This window comes from Nannobrachium achirus (genome assembly GCF_963921795.1).
Source record: "Nannobrachium achirus genome assembly, chromosome: 24".
NCBI lineage: Eukaryota > Metazoa > Chordata > Actinopteri > Myctophiformes > Myctophidae > Nannobrachium > Nannobrachium achirus.
Window position 1 is genome coordinate 42,823,619 of NC_137831.1, and position 13,871 is coordinate 42,837,489.

Consider the following 13,871-nt stretch of genomic DNA (forward strand, 5'->3'; position numbering starts at 1 on the left):
ATGCCAGTCCAGGGGCAATCTGATAACATTTGGAATTCATCAATATCACTACATCAATATCACTTCACTATGCTTAGTAAAACAGACCCGATTTGCACTCAGGCACGTGCACACATAGACATCAAAAGGGGACTTGAGCCCCTGTCCTTTTACCCGTCTGTAAAAAAGTGCCCTCTCCAGACCATGAATGCAGTTTTTGAAGCGGTGAAAACCGCTTCCAATGAATGGCTTTGTGTGTATCACGCCCATATATGGTCATTTCAGTCCAGAATGAACAGGCTTTTTCAAAAACACAAAGTATGTTACCTTATGTCCATATATGGTCACTCCAGGCCAGAATGAACAGGTTTTTCCTGTCCCACAGAATGTCCGTTTAATTACCATATATGGTGATCTCAGTCCAGAATGAACAGGGTTTTTCAAAAACACAAAGTATGTTACCTTATGTCCATATATGGTCACTCCAGGCCAGAATGAACAGGTTTTTCCTGTCCCGTACGTGTAAAATATCAGTCCAGAATGAATAGGCTTTTTCAAAAAGCAAAATGTCGATGTCCCTCCCGGTTAGATGAATGGATACTTTGAGGATTGGTCAAGCTTCGCATGATAATTTGGCCTTCAGGGTTTAAAAAATGTAGTAAGCCACAAATACATTCAGAATAGAGGTTTTATCTGTCCACCGCTTCACTTCGAACCGAGGTTTGATTTTTATTATGGTGAAAGAAATGCAAATGCCCTCTTTCCATGCCATACCTGAGGGCAGCGTTCAAGAGAATTGCCTCGTCCAAACTCTCCTGAACTTGAATGCAGCATCTTATGTTGAAAGAATTGCCCACCCAGTGGAGAAATACATGCCATAAGCGTAAGCCACATCTCCAGTATTCACTTGATTATGCTTAGTTTGGCAGCGCGACACGTTGTGAGCTTGGAGGTCGTCTATTTTCAATATTTTCAACAAAAGGCCCCTTTAGAAATGTCAGCCCCTGCCTCTCCAGCATTCTCTGCACGTCCCTGTTTGCACTGTACTCGATGAGTTCTTTTTCCATCTACGGCCAACTCTCTTCACCAAAAATAGCAGATCTACAAGCTCGTAGATTGGCTATTTTTGGTGAACCTTCCCCCCCAGAATAGGGATTGCTGGGGTTCAAGTGGTTAAACGTCAAATATAAAGTTATTTTCAGTCGGTTCCTATGGAAACTGATATTTCTCTGTGACATAGCCTACCGTATCTTAGGTGGAAAGACGATTATGATGTAAGATTCTAAAAATTGAAAGTGTAATTTCAGGGGTCCCTGCCTGGCCTTCCTCCCACAATAAACAGCCAATTTGTGCAATTATGGAACCCATAGGATTTTTTACCCCTACTCAATGCCAGGCACGTGCACACATAGACATCAAAGGGGGCTTTAGCCCCCGCCCTTTAACCCGTCTGTAAAAAGTGCCCTCTCCAGACCATGAATGCAGTTTTTACTATGGTGAAAGAAATGCAAATGTCCTCTTTCCATGCCATACCTGAAGGCAGCATTCAAGAGAAATTGCCTTATCCAAACTCTCCTGAACTTGAATGCAGCATCTTATGTTGAAAGAATTGCCCTCTCTGTGTATAAATTACGCCAGTTACGCCAGATCTCCAGATCTCCAGATCTCCAGAATTTTCTTGATTATGCTTAGTTTAGTGTGGTATCAAGCAGTGAAAATAGCCGACCTCCAAGCTCTGCGACGCGTTGTGAGCTTGGAGGCCGGCTATTTTCGATATCTCCACTAAAAGGCCCTTTTAGAAATGTCAGCCCCTGCCTCTCTAAAATTCTCTGCACGTCCCTGTGGAGCCACACTAAGTTTTTTGCATGTTTTGTTTTCCATCTATGCCTGCACTAGCAGCTCTACTTCATATCGCTGCTGCTGAGACCATTTCTGAATGAGAAAGTCTACCCGCACCTCCAGAAAATTCCCATGGGTGCTCTCTCGGTCGGCTTCAAAACCCTCTACTCGTTCACTATTTATGGAGGAGCAGTGGTTTAAAGCCATTTAGGCCTAGAATTATTGAATGCTTTAACCAGTGAAAAATAGCAGATATACAAGCTCACAGCACGGCAACGAGTGCCGCTTTTTTTTTTGAAAAAGTCGTGAAAATGTGTGCAAATCTTTGACTATATGTATTTTCAAAGCGAAAGTTTGCAACTCAAAATTTTGCTTCTCGGGGGGTCCCTGGAGCTAAATATTCTGAGATGGGGGTCCGTGGCCAAATAAATATCTTTTTGGGGGTCCTTCACATGAAAAGGTTTGAGAACCACTGACATAGTAGTCTCTCAAGAACAGACTAACTGAGCTCCAGTTAAGTGAAAAGGACCTTTTCTTTGACGATGGCTGGCCAGATTGCTGACATAGAAACACAGGTTTTTCAAAAAAACCTTAGAAGGATTCAAAAGGCACTTAAAGAATCGGGTCAAAATTCAAATTTTCACGATTTTTCTAAAATAGCAGATCTACAAGCTCGCAGCTGTGAGCTTGTGTATCTGCTATTTTTCAATAGTTAAAGCATAAAATAATGATACGCAACAATGTGTACCCGTTCTGAATGGGTTAAAGCCCTGACAGCATCACAGCCTCAGACATTATTCTGTGATTTCTGGCTTTGGGAGAGAGCCGGGCCAACGTTAACAATACACACTGACTGCGGGGCATTCTTTCTCAGACTCAGACACATGGTTAGAACCAGGGGTGCCGCACCAAAATTCTGGGCCCTGGGTACAAGGATTCACGCCCCCCATGAATGTTCTTCACAGGGGGAGGGGGTTTAACCCATTTAGACTGTGAACGCATTATTACGCATTATTTTGTGCTTTAACTATTGAAAAATAGCAGATATACAAGCTCACGAGCGTGTAGATCTGCTATTTTTGAAAAATCTTGAACATTTGTGCAAGTCAAATCCTTCTACGTTTTTTTAAAAAAAACCTATGTTTCTATGTCAGTGGTGCTCAAACCTTTTCATGTGAAGGACACCCAAAATGATATGTATTTGGCCACGGACCCCCATCTAAAATATTTAGTTCCAGGGACCCCCCAGAAGCTAAATTTGATTAAATGTTCGCTTAAAAACACATATATTCAAAGATTTGCATGTTCACGACTTTTCAAAAATAGCAGATCTATGAGCCGCGCTGCGAGCTTGTATATCTGCTATTTTTCAATAGCTAAAGTATAACATAATTAAGGCCCCTCCACCTTGGGCCCTAGTAACTCAGTACCCCCCCCCCCCCCCCCCTTGTGACGCCCCTGGTTAGAACATATCAAACCCTACATATTTATACACTGTTTCTTATGGGTGTGTTTTGATGTAAGGTGAGAGAATAACAAGACTATCCCCACACATGGATCACTTTCAATTCCTATCCTTGCTTGACCCCAAGGCCTGTTTGGTTTTGAATTATGTAAGCTATGCACATGGACAAATGGTGAGGGGTTCACAGATAACGATGGTTGTAGAGGCGGGCTGGGCAGATAGCAGCTGGAGGGATGTTGTTCAGACAACTGTAGTTGGCTTGGCTCTTGAGGCGGAGAGGCATTGAGTTTTCTATTGTCCGGAGGCCAACAAACATAGCTGGCTCGTCCTGCAGACATAGATCTGCATTATTTGTTTCTGCACGGTGTTAAAGCTACAATCTAGAAAGTTATTAGAATGAATAGATTAAGTCAGGGGTCTTCAACAGGGGGTCCGGGACCCCTAGGGGATCACTACAGAGGGTCCTCCAAATCTTCCAATTCTTTTTTATATTAACAACTTGAACCCTACAGTAGCAGATAGCAGATCTACAAGCTCACAACAGCTCGTTGTGAGCTTGGAGATCGGCTATTTTCGGAAAAGAGCTTTGAGGGGAAAAAGAGCAGACTTAAGTACAGAGTAAAAGGTCAAGTTTATTAGGTAATGACGGTTCAAGTGGTTAAATATCTGAAAACACAAATTGACATGAATCCAAAATACACTGATGATTGTGCAGTCAAACGATGAAACTAAATGGAATCTATGAAAAGTGGGGTCGCTGCTTCATCTCTCTCTCTCAACTAAGGGGTCCTTGGCCTGAAAACGTTGAAGACCCCTGGATTAAGTAATTCAATAACCAGCACATCTGCAGTGGTTGGAAGTTGTCTACATCTTCTTCCTTTGGGAAATGTCGACGCTGTTGTCGGGTACCGACACCAGGGCAGCGTACTGATTGACAAGTGGTACTGTCTGCCTGGAGCTCATGAGAGCAATATCTCTCCCTTGGCCAAGCGGGGATTCCGTCCTGGAAGACCGCTGGAAATTTGGCCCCAGAGTGGAGAAACAGGGTTCAAATCCTGGGTAGGATATGAAACGTACGTAGATTGGAGCTTTAAAAGTTTGTTTGTGTGTGTGTGTGTGTGTGTGTGTGTGTGTGTGTGTGTGTGTGTGTGTGTGTGTGTGTGTGTGTGTGTGCAGGGACGTGCTGGCCATTGGGAAAAGCGGGAAAACTCCCGAACGGCCGTTTCATTCCCGGCCGGTCCAGGCCGGCCATAAAAAAAAAAAAAAAAAAAAAAAGTTGTGTGCTTGTAGACCTTTTGTTTTCATTAGTTTAAATAATTTTTAAAATGATAAATACCAAACAAACGGTTTTGGACATACAAGGTTTCCACCCGACAACGACGAAATTTAACTCATGTAATTGGCTCACTGGCTTGTCACTTTGTCACAAATCTTTAAGTAGCAGCAGCAGCGCTATAGCAGGGCCTCTCCAACTCTTTTTCCCGGGCTGAATCAGGGGCCCAGCATGTCCCTGTGTGTGTGTGCGTGTGTGTGCGTGTGCGTGTGCGTGCGTGCGGGCGTGCGTGCGTGCGTGTGTGTGTATTAAAAGCATACCATGCAAACACTGCTATGATGTCAAAGCAGTTATTAGGTTGGCTCACACACAGCCAAGGGCAGGCAGCGCATTTGAAATCCAGTGAACGTTGTATCGGGCTTTGCCAAGTAGCTCATTATGGAGCTTTAACTGTTTGTTTTTACGTCAGGAGATGTACTATTAGAACACGATCAGTCATTCAATCTGGTTTCAATGTGGGCTAATTCCCATGCCGTCAGCTTTTTGAGCGGTGGTGACGCCGCTCCTTAGAATGGCCGTGTGTGTATGTCTGTAGCCTGAGGTGTATGCAGGAGTGTGTATCCGTGTATGTGTCTGTAGCCTGATGTTGAATCTAGCCTGAGCATCAATTGCAACAAACACGCACGCACACGCACGCACACGCACGCACAGGTACGCACGCACGCACGCACGGCCATGTGTGTATCAGTGTATATATGAATGTATGTATGTATGTATGTATGTATGTATGTATGTCTGTCTGTAGCCTAGTACCACTGGTTGACCAAAGAGGGTGCTGTTGCTTCTAGCCTGAAAATCAACTGCAACACACACACACACACACACACACACACACACACACACACACACACACACACACGGGGAGGGGGGGGGGGGGGGGTCACACACACACAAGCACCCCCCCCCCCCCCCCCCCCCCCCCCATATTATTATTATTATTTTTTTAAATATTTGTTTTTAATCTTTTTTAAATCTTTTTTATTATTATTTTTATTATTATATTTATATTTGTTTTGCTGTTGCGCAGCCTCCACAACCACCGCTCAGTTCACACGGGTGTGATTTTTTTTATTTTAGACGTTTTGGAGCACGGTCCACACACGAAAAGGGATCAGCGCGGAAATACCTTAGAAGTTATAGAATAAATTGTACATCTTGAGTAATGATTTTTCCAAGAACGTCCCTGCTTTGCTTTTTTTTGCCTTTCTTTTTTTTAGGGCAACGAGAATTACACAAGCTAAAAGGCCAACAAGCACACAGTAAAATAGGTCAGTTTTTACACTCAAAATCCTTTCTTGTTATATTATCCATATTTGCATCTCAGAGTGTGGACAAATGTATGGTCCTGTTAGGGTCCATTACATTATACAGTTGAAGCTGGATAATGTAACTTTCTTTTGTGAATAGAATATTGTATCAGTATGTTAATACAATAACATAACTTATCGTCACTGTCAGGCAGACACCTCGTATCTCCAAGTTTCTCCGTAAAGTAAAGCCCTGCTTCCTCATCATACAAGACCGCTGCACAAAACTATAGCGGAAATGGCCGATACAAGCACACAACGCCTGGCGGTGTGAGGTGTTGTGTGCTTGTAGATCAGCTGTTTTCACTGTTTTAAAGTCGTTTTTTTAAAATAACTAAAAAGGAAGGTTTTGGATCCGACGACGTTTGGAGTGGTTGTATTTGCTATTTGGTCTCCCTGCTCCTGAGACATTTAGAATGATCTTGTGTCTAGGTTTGACACGACTGGTTGACAAGTGGTATAGGCCAGTGGTTCTCAACCTTTTCAGGCCACGACCCCCAAAATAATCATATTTTAACTGGGGACCCCCCACCCCACCCTGACGAGCACTAAGAGGAGGCATTACATTTTGTATAACACAGTTCTATTGTGAAAATAGCCAATCTACATGCTCACAACGCCTCGCGTTGCGAGGCGTTGTGAGCATGTAGATCGGCTATTTTCACAAATTCTGCCTCTAATAGGCCTATTTGCGACTTTGGACACTGTTACATGTTACAAAGGTATTAAAAGTCCTTTAATTGTCACTTTATAAATGTACAGATATCTATACACTTACTGTATACTTATACTGCATGTTCTTTTTCTTTTTCTTTTTTTTTACTGTTGAGTGAGAATTTTTTTTTTCAAATTAATCAAATCATCTGGGGACCCCCCCAAAATAATTTGGGGACCCCCCTGGGAGTCCCGACCCACAGGTTGAGAACCACTGGTATAGGCTACTGAGCATGCCTGAAGCCGGTCAAAATTCAATTTCTCCCCTGAGCAAGCAGGCAGGCAGCTTTAGCACCACACCACACCACACTACACCGCACCACACCGCACCACATACAAATATCTACATTTTCCATTACACAAAAGTACCCCTATCAGTAAGAAACAAATTGACCCTTTTAACTGTGATTATAATACAATATAAATGTGTATTACAACTTTCCTAGTTATAATACACTATAATGGATTATAATTGTGATTATAATACACTATAAAGTACATATTACCATAATAATTATAGTTCACTATAATAGATTATAATAGTGGTTATAACACAATAGAATCTATTATCATGTATTACAACAATATCCTGGTGGTCTAAATGAAAAGTCAGTGAGTGATCAGTCATTATGATGTGTTTGGCCCTGTTTGGCCGAACTCAGACCTACTCTGGAGTGGATACTTTTTAGTACCATGTTTAGTACCACTTTCACACCACTCTACCCAGGTCCTTTAGTGGAAAACCTGGCACAAGTGGGCGGTGTGTGGAGTGGTGTGGTGTTGGGCCATGTCAGTGGAGAAGGGGCTTATTAGTTCAGCATTTCAGCCCGGGGTTAAGACATGAAAGTTACAGAGCACAGCTTTAAATGAGCGCCTCATGCATGCATGCATGGATGGATGGATGGATGGATGGATGGATGGATCTTTTTTATTATTATATATATATATTTGTTTTGCTGTTGCGCAGCCTCCACGACCACCGCTCAGTTCACACGGGTGTGATTTTTACTGTACCACACTGCACACGGTCCACACACACACACACACACACACATTTTTAATTATATAAATGATATAAAAAAATAATTGGATACTTTATACTTCTACTCCACTATACCAACATTGTAGGCTACTTTTTACTTCACTACTTGGTTACAGGGGTGTCGCACCAAATTCTGGGCCCTACGTACTTTAACTATTGAAAAATAGCAGATCTACAAGCTCACAGCGCGGCACCGAGTGCCGCGCTGTGAGCTTGTAGACCTGCTATTTTTGAAAAATCGTGAAAATAGAATAGAAATAGAATTGAATAGTCTTTGAATATTTCAAATCCTTCTAAGGTCTTTCGAAAAAGCTATGTTTCTGTGTCAGTGGTGCTCAAACCTTTTCATGTGAAGGACCCCCAAAATTATATGTATTTGGCCACGGTCCCCCATATCAAAATATTTAGTTCCAGGGACCCCCCAGAAGCAAATATTTGAGTTACAAATGTTCGCTTAAAAAATACATACATTCAAAGATTTGCAGACATTTTCACGACTTTAAAAAAATAGCAGATCTACAAGCTCGTAGCGCGGCACTCGTTGACGCGCTGTTGGCTTGTATATCTGCTATTTTTGCATAGCTAAGGTATAAAATAATTAAGGCCCCTCCACCTTGGGCCCTGGTAACTCAGTCCCACTTTCCCCCTCCCTGTGACGCCCCTGCTTGGTTATATTTAGCAGATTTAGATTGTTAATACAAAGCATACATTTTTGAATCATTTTAACATTACAAATCTTATGTGGAGGTGCCTTGTTCCCCCACTCAGATGGGGGTCCGAGGCCAAACACATACAAAGTTTGAGAACCACTGATTTACACCAAATGGACCTGTAATAGGGCATAGCAGTATAGGCAGTGGCGTCAGTTCAGAAAAAGCTAAGGTATGGCAACATGACTGGTGTCTTGCACGCGCGCGAAAGACACCAGTCATGTTACCTTAGCAACAGGCATGATACATTTACGGTATTTTAAGAAGTACATTTTATTTTTTCATTTTTTATTGTTTCTACGGTTTCTTGGGCTGGATATGGCAGCCTGGAAGTGCAGCTAAACTTGGCATGTTAGTAAACGTGCCACAATTAACAATAATGCATTGCACCTGTGCAGCTGAAATGCGGAACCTGGGAATATACCATTTTGTCAAGATGGGGAGAATACTAGTGTGATTGATATTTAAAAGTAACTTTTATTTTCCCCCTGAACCCAGGGTATGGCAGCTGCATACCCCTGCCATACCCAATTGACGCCTCTGGCAGCGGGTGCAGTTTTCCGGTGTCACTAAAAAGAATCGTCTATTCATTTTTCCCATAGAGATTTACAAAAAAAAAAACATTTATATAAATTATTTTAAGCCTAGAATCAAACCATCCCAGATCCTGGTGAATCATGACCATAAAACATTTGATTCTGTGGGGAAATAATTTCCTATTTAATCATATGATTTATTACATTTAATAAAATACCCATTTTCCCCCAGTGAATCAGAGGTTTTATGGGCATGATTCACCATGATCCTGGATGGCTTGATTCTAGGCTTAAAATATATATATAAATATTTTTGTAAATCTCTATTGGAAAAAATAATGGCTGAGTTTCCCAAAGCGATTTTAGCCCGTAGCTCGCGCATGTCATGTTCCCGTGTTTACATGGGTTTGGGCAGAGCGACTTATTTAACCCCTTATAACACGGGTCCCCAATTAGTTTTCCCCAAGGGCCGAATCATGTCTAGGGTACCAAGCTGAGGGCCACAACATTGCAGGGGGCGACGGTGGCGTTCCCGCTACTCCAGCGACAGTTCAGATATCGTCGTTGTCGGATGAAAATCTTGTTATGTCCAAAACCGTTCATTTTGCATTTATCATTTTAAAAATGATTTAAAATAGTGAAAACAGACGATCTACAGTCAAGCACACAACGCCTCGCACCGTGTGCTTGTATATCTGCTGTTTTCACTACTTTTGTGCAACGGCCTTGTATGATGAAGCAGGGCTTTACTTTGCGGAAGAACTTACAAATTTGGAGATACAAGGTTTCCACCTGACAATGATGATATACTAGTGTTGTTGCTGCTCTTATACCACCATTATTACTGGGGTTGATGTGGGCCAGACAGTAGCCCCCCGCGGGCCGCAAATGGCCTGCGGGCCGCCTATTGGGGAACCCTGCCCTACAACTACACCAACATTCAGATTTCACAAAGTGCTTAATAAAGTCTCACTCCTGTCTAAATACGGCATTCTATAATTATCCGTATCCTCCGTGTTCTTTAATGAGAAGCCTTTATCCAATCGTGTTTTGTTTTCCCATGTGTTTCCTGGCGTTCCCCATGCGCACCAACCCCATTGAGATAAACAGACAGCGATCTGATGAAAAGGCTTCTTATTAATGAAAACTGAGGATACGGGTAATTATAGAAAGCCGTACCGTATTTAGATAGGTGTCAGACTTTCAAAGGGATATTTCACTTTCAAAAAAACTTTTGGTCATTTTATCGTCTAATCAGGCTTTTATGAACACCCTGAACAGTTTTTAATTTGCTTCATTCAATATTAAGATATTTGATGTAAATGTTACCAGGCCCTCCAGGCCCAGGGCCTCTCCCCACACACACCCATTGTAACTTCAAACTTCATTTTAACCATGATATATTCATTAAAAACACACATTATTTTTTCTGGTGACTCATACTACCCTCCTAATACGTGAGCAGGCTGTGTTTTTCCGATGACATTTTTCATTTATTTTTAATTATTATTTTTTGTATTTATTTCTTTCAATTTTCCAAAGAATTATTAAAAATAAATGAAAAAGTTATCAGAAAAACACGACACGCTCACATATTAGGAGGGTAGTATGAGTCACCAGAAAAATAATGGGTGTTTTTAATGAATCTATCCTGGTTCAAATGGAGTTAGAAGTTACAATGGGTGTGTGTGAGGAGAAAAGCCCATAAGGTGTTTCCCTGTTGGAAGTGGAATATCCCTTTAAGCACTTTGTTTGTGAAATCTGAATGATGGTGTAGTTGTAGGGAGCTAAATAAGTCGCTCTGCCCGAACCCAAGTAAACACAGGAACATGACGATTGGGGCTTCGTCTCTACAACCATGCGTGAGCTACGATGGGCTTACGATGGGCTAAAATAAATCGCTTTGGGAAACCCGGCCAATGTCAGATTCTTTGGTATAACACCGGAAAACCACACCCAGCTGCTATGCCCTATAGCATACAGATGGAACCAAATGGACCCAAGGGTCCAGACTGTTCCATTTGTACGCTGTGAGAGTTAAATCAACACTGAGGATTTGTGTAGAGAAGACACTGGCAGCATATTTCAAATGATGAAATCCTACAGCAACTACTAGGCTCCCTCCTGGGTAAAAAAAATAAATTAAATAAAAATGTTTAAATATTACTGTAAATATTTAGACAAAATTCAGGGCACAACGTTGTAATACTGTGAACAAAGCGCTACTGGTGATTGTACTAAATTATAGGGATGTGTGTGTGTGTGTGTGCGCGAGCGTGTGTGTGCGTGTGTGTACGTGTGCAGGGACGTGCAGAGAATGTTAGAGAGGCAGGGGCTGAAATTTCTAAAAGGGCACTTTTGGTGAAAATACCGAAAATATCTGACTTCGGTGCTTGATACCACACTGAACTAAGCTTGAAATTCTACACAGAGGGCAATTCTTATTCTTTCAACATAAGATGCTGCATTCAAGTTCAGGAGAGTTTGGACAAGGAAATTCTCTTGAATGCTGCCTTCAGGTATGGCATGGAAAGAGGGCATTTTGCATTTCTTTCACCATAGTCAAAACTGCATTCATGGTCTGGAGAGGGCACTGTGTGTGTGTGTGTGTGTGTGTGTGTGTGTGTGTGCGTGTGTGTGTGTGTGCGTGTGCGTAGGTAAAAGTGAGACATCTCGCTACCGTACCGTGAAACAAAACACACGAAAAATATATAAATGTTTAGAGACGTTGGCAAAGAAAGCAGCCAAAAGAGCCATAAAGAGTTGTTGTTAAAAAAGAGTTCTTATATGGCAGAGCCAGTTAGTCTAAAACTTTCCATCAAAGACCCTCTGAGCTGCATGGCGTAATTACCTTTCACACAGCTACAGCTTCCAGGCCTTATTAGTGATGGTGTGTGTGTGTGTGTGTGTGTGTGTGTGTGTGTGTGTGTGTGTGTGTGTGTGTGTGTGTGTGTGTGTGTGTGTGTGTGTGTGTGCGCGCGTGCGCGTGTGCGTGTGTCCTTGCATTACTTGTGAGGACCTATATGCAGTGGTGTAAAAATGTACTTAAAGTACCAAAAGTAAAAGTACAAAATGTTTGAAAATAGCAGATCTACAAGCTCACAACGTGATAACGTGATGCGACACATTGTGAGCTTGTAGATCGGCTATTTTCAAATAGCCAAGGTATAAAATATGGCTGGTGGTTTATTTATGTTTTATAATATTATAATTTATATCTGCAAAGTAACTTGTAACTAAAGTTTTCAAATAAATGTAGTCGAGTAAAAGTACAATATTTGGTTCTGGGATGTAGTGGTGTAGAAGTAAAAGTACTGGAAATAGGAAATAGTACAAGTACAAATGCCCCCAAATTGTACTTAAGTGCAGTACTTAATGTACTTAGTTACTTTCCACCACTGCCTATATGTCTCCACAAGTAGAATGAGAAAAGAACTTGTAGATCTGCTAATTTCCGGCTTTAGGTTTTACGGTTAAAAAAGGAAAACAATTGCAAAAATAGCGTTGTTGATGTACGTACAAATGTGTGTGTGTGTGTGTGTGTGTGTGTGTGTGTGTGTGTGTGTGTGTGTGTGTGTGTGTGTGCGTGCGTGTGCGTGCGTGTGCGTGCGTGTGTGTGCACATGCACTTGTGTACAGTGCGCGGGAGTCTGTGTGTGAGTGTGCATGTACCGTAGGCTTGCACATAGCAGCTACGACCGTCGTTGTGTATTCCATGTGTGCGTCAGTGTGCATGTCTTCAAATATGAAGCACTGACCGTATGCGTGGGGTTCTATAAATAGGTGTGCATTATCATGTGTGTGTGTGTGTGTGTGTGTGTGTGTGTTTGAGTGCGAGCGTGCATGCATGCGGATGTACATATGCACATGTGTCTGTGCATACACATATTGCTGCAATACCTTCCCTGAGGCAGGGAGTGTAAGTATTCGCATACTAATGTATTACTATGGAACTGGTGTGTGTGTGCGTGCGGGTGTGCAAATGTGTCGTGTGTGTACACACATGTGCGACGTGCGTGGTTGTATGTCTCATGTGTTTTATTTGATGTGCACACGCCACACACTATGTATGTGTGTGTGCTTGCGTGCGCGTGCGCGCGCGCGTGTGTGTGTGTGTGTGTGTGTGTGTGTGTGTGTGTGTGTGTGTGCGTGCAAGACACCAGTCATGTTGCCATACCTTAGCAACAGGCATGATTCCAGTACATTTTATTATTTCCCCCCTGTAGCCAAGGTATGGCAGCTGCCATAGCTTGCCATACCCAACTGACGCCTCTGCCATCCTCGGGCCTGTTCAGAAGCCCACCCACTGTGCTCAGACTACATGTCTGAGCAGAGGCAAAAAGCTAAAATAGAACCTCTTGCGATGAACATGAAAGCTACATAAATGGTCTTTCTTTACTGCGTGACCTCGGCGGAGAGATGAAGTTTTCTCTAATCATTACATGAACCCTAGCGAGTAGGGCTCAGCGTTGATTTCGTCGACTAAAACTATGGCGAAAAATGTTTGTCGACTGCATTTTCCCCCTGACGAAAACGAAATAAAAATGAAATAAAAACTAAGCTGTGATGACTAAATATATTGACAATTTCGTCAACAAAATAAAAACTCACAACGCGTAGCAGCGCGACGCGTTGTGAGCTTGTAGTGAGCTTGTAGTGAGCTTGTAGTGAGCTTGTAGTGTAAAATCAGTCATTACGATGCCATCAAGGCCTGCCAAAATACATTTTAGTTGACTAAATCAACTGTAGATTTAGTCAACTAAAATCTCATGATATTTAGTCGACTAAAATTAGACTAAAACTAAAACTTTGCAGGTGACTAAATTATAAAACTAAATTACATTTTATTCAAAAGACTATGACTAAAACTAAATCAAAATGTGCTGTCAAAAACAACACTGGTAGGGCTTACATTTTAACAACGATACGATACGCATCACGATACAT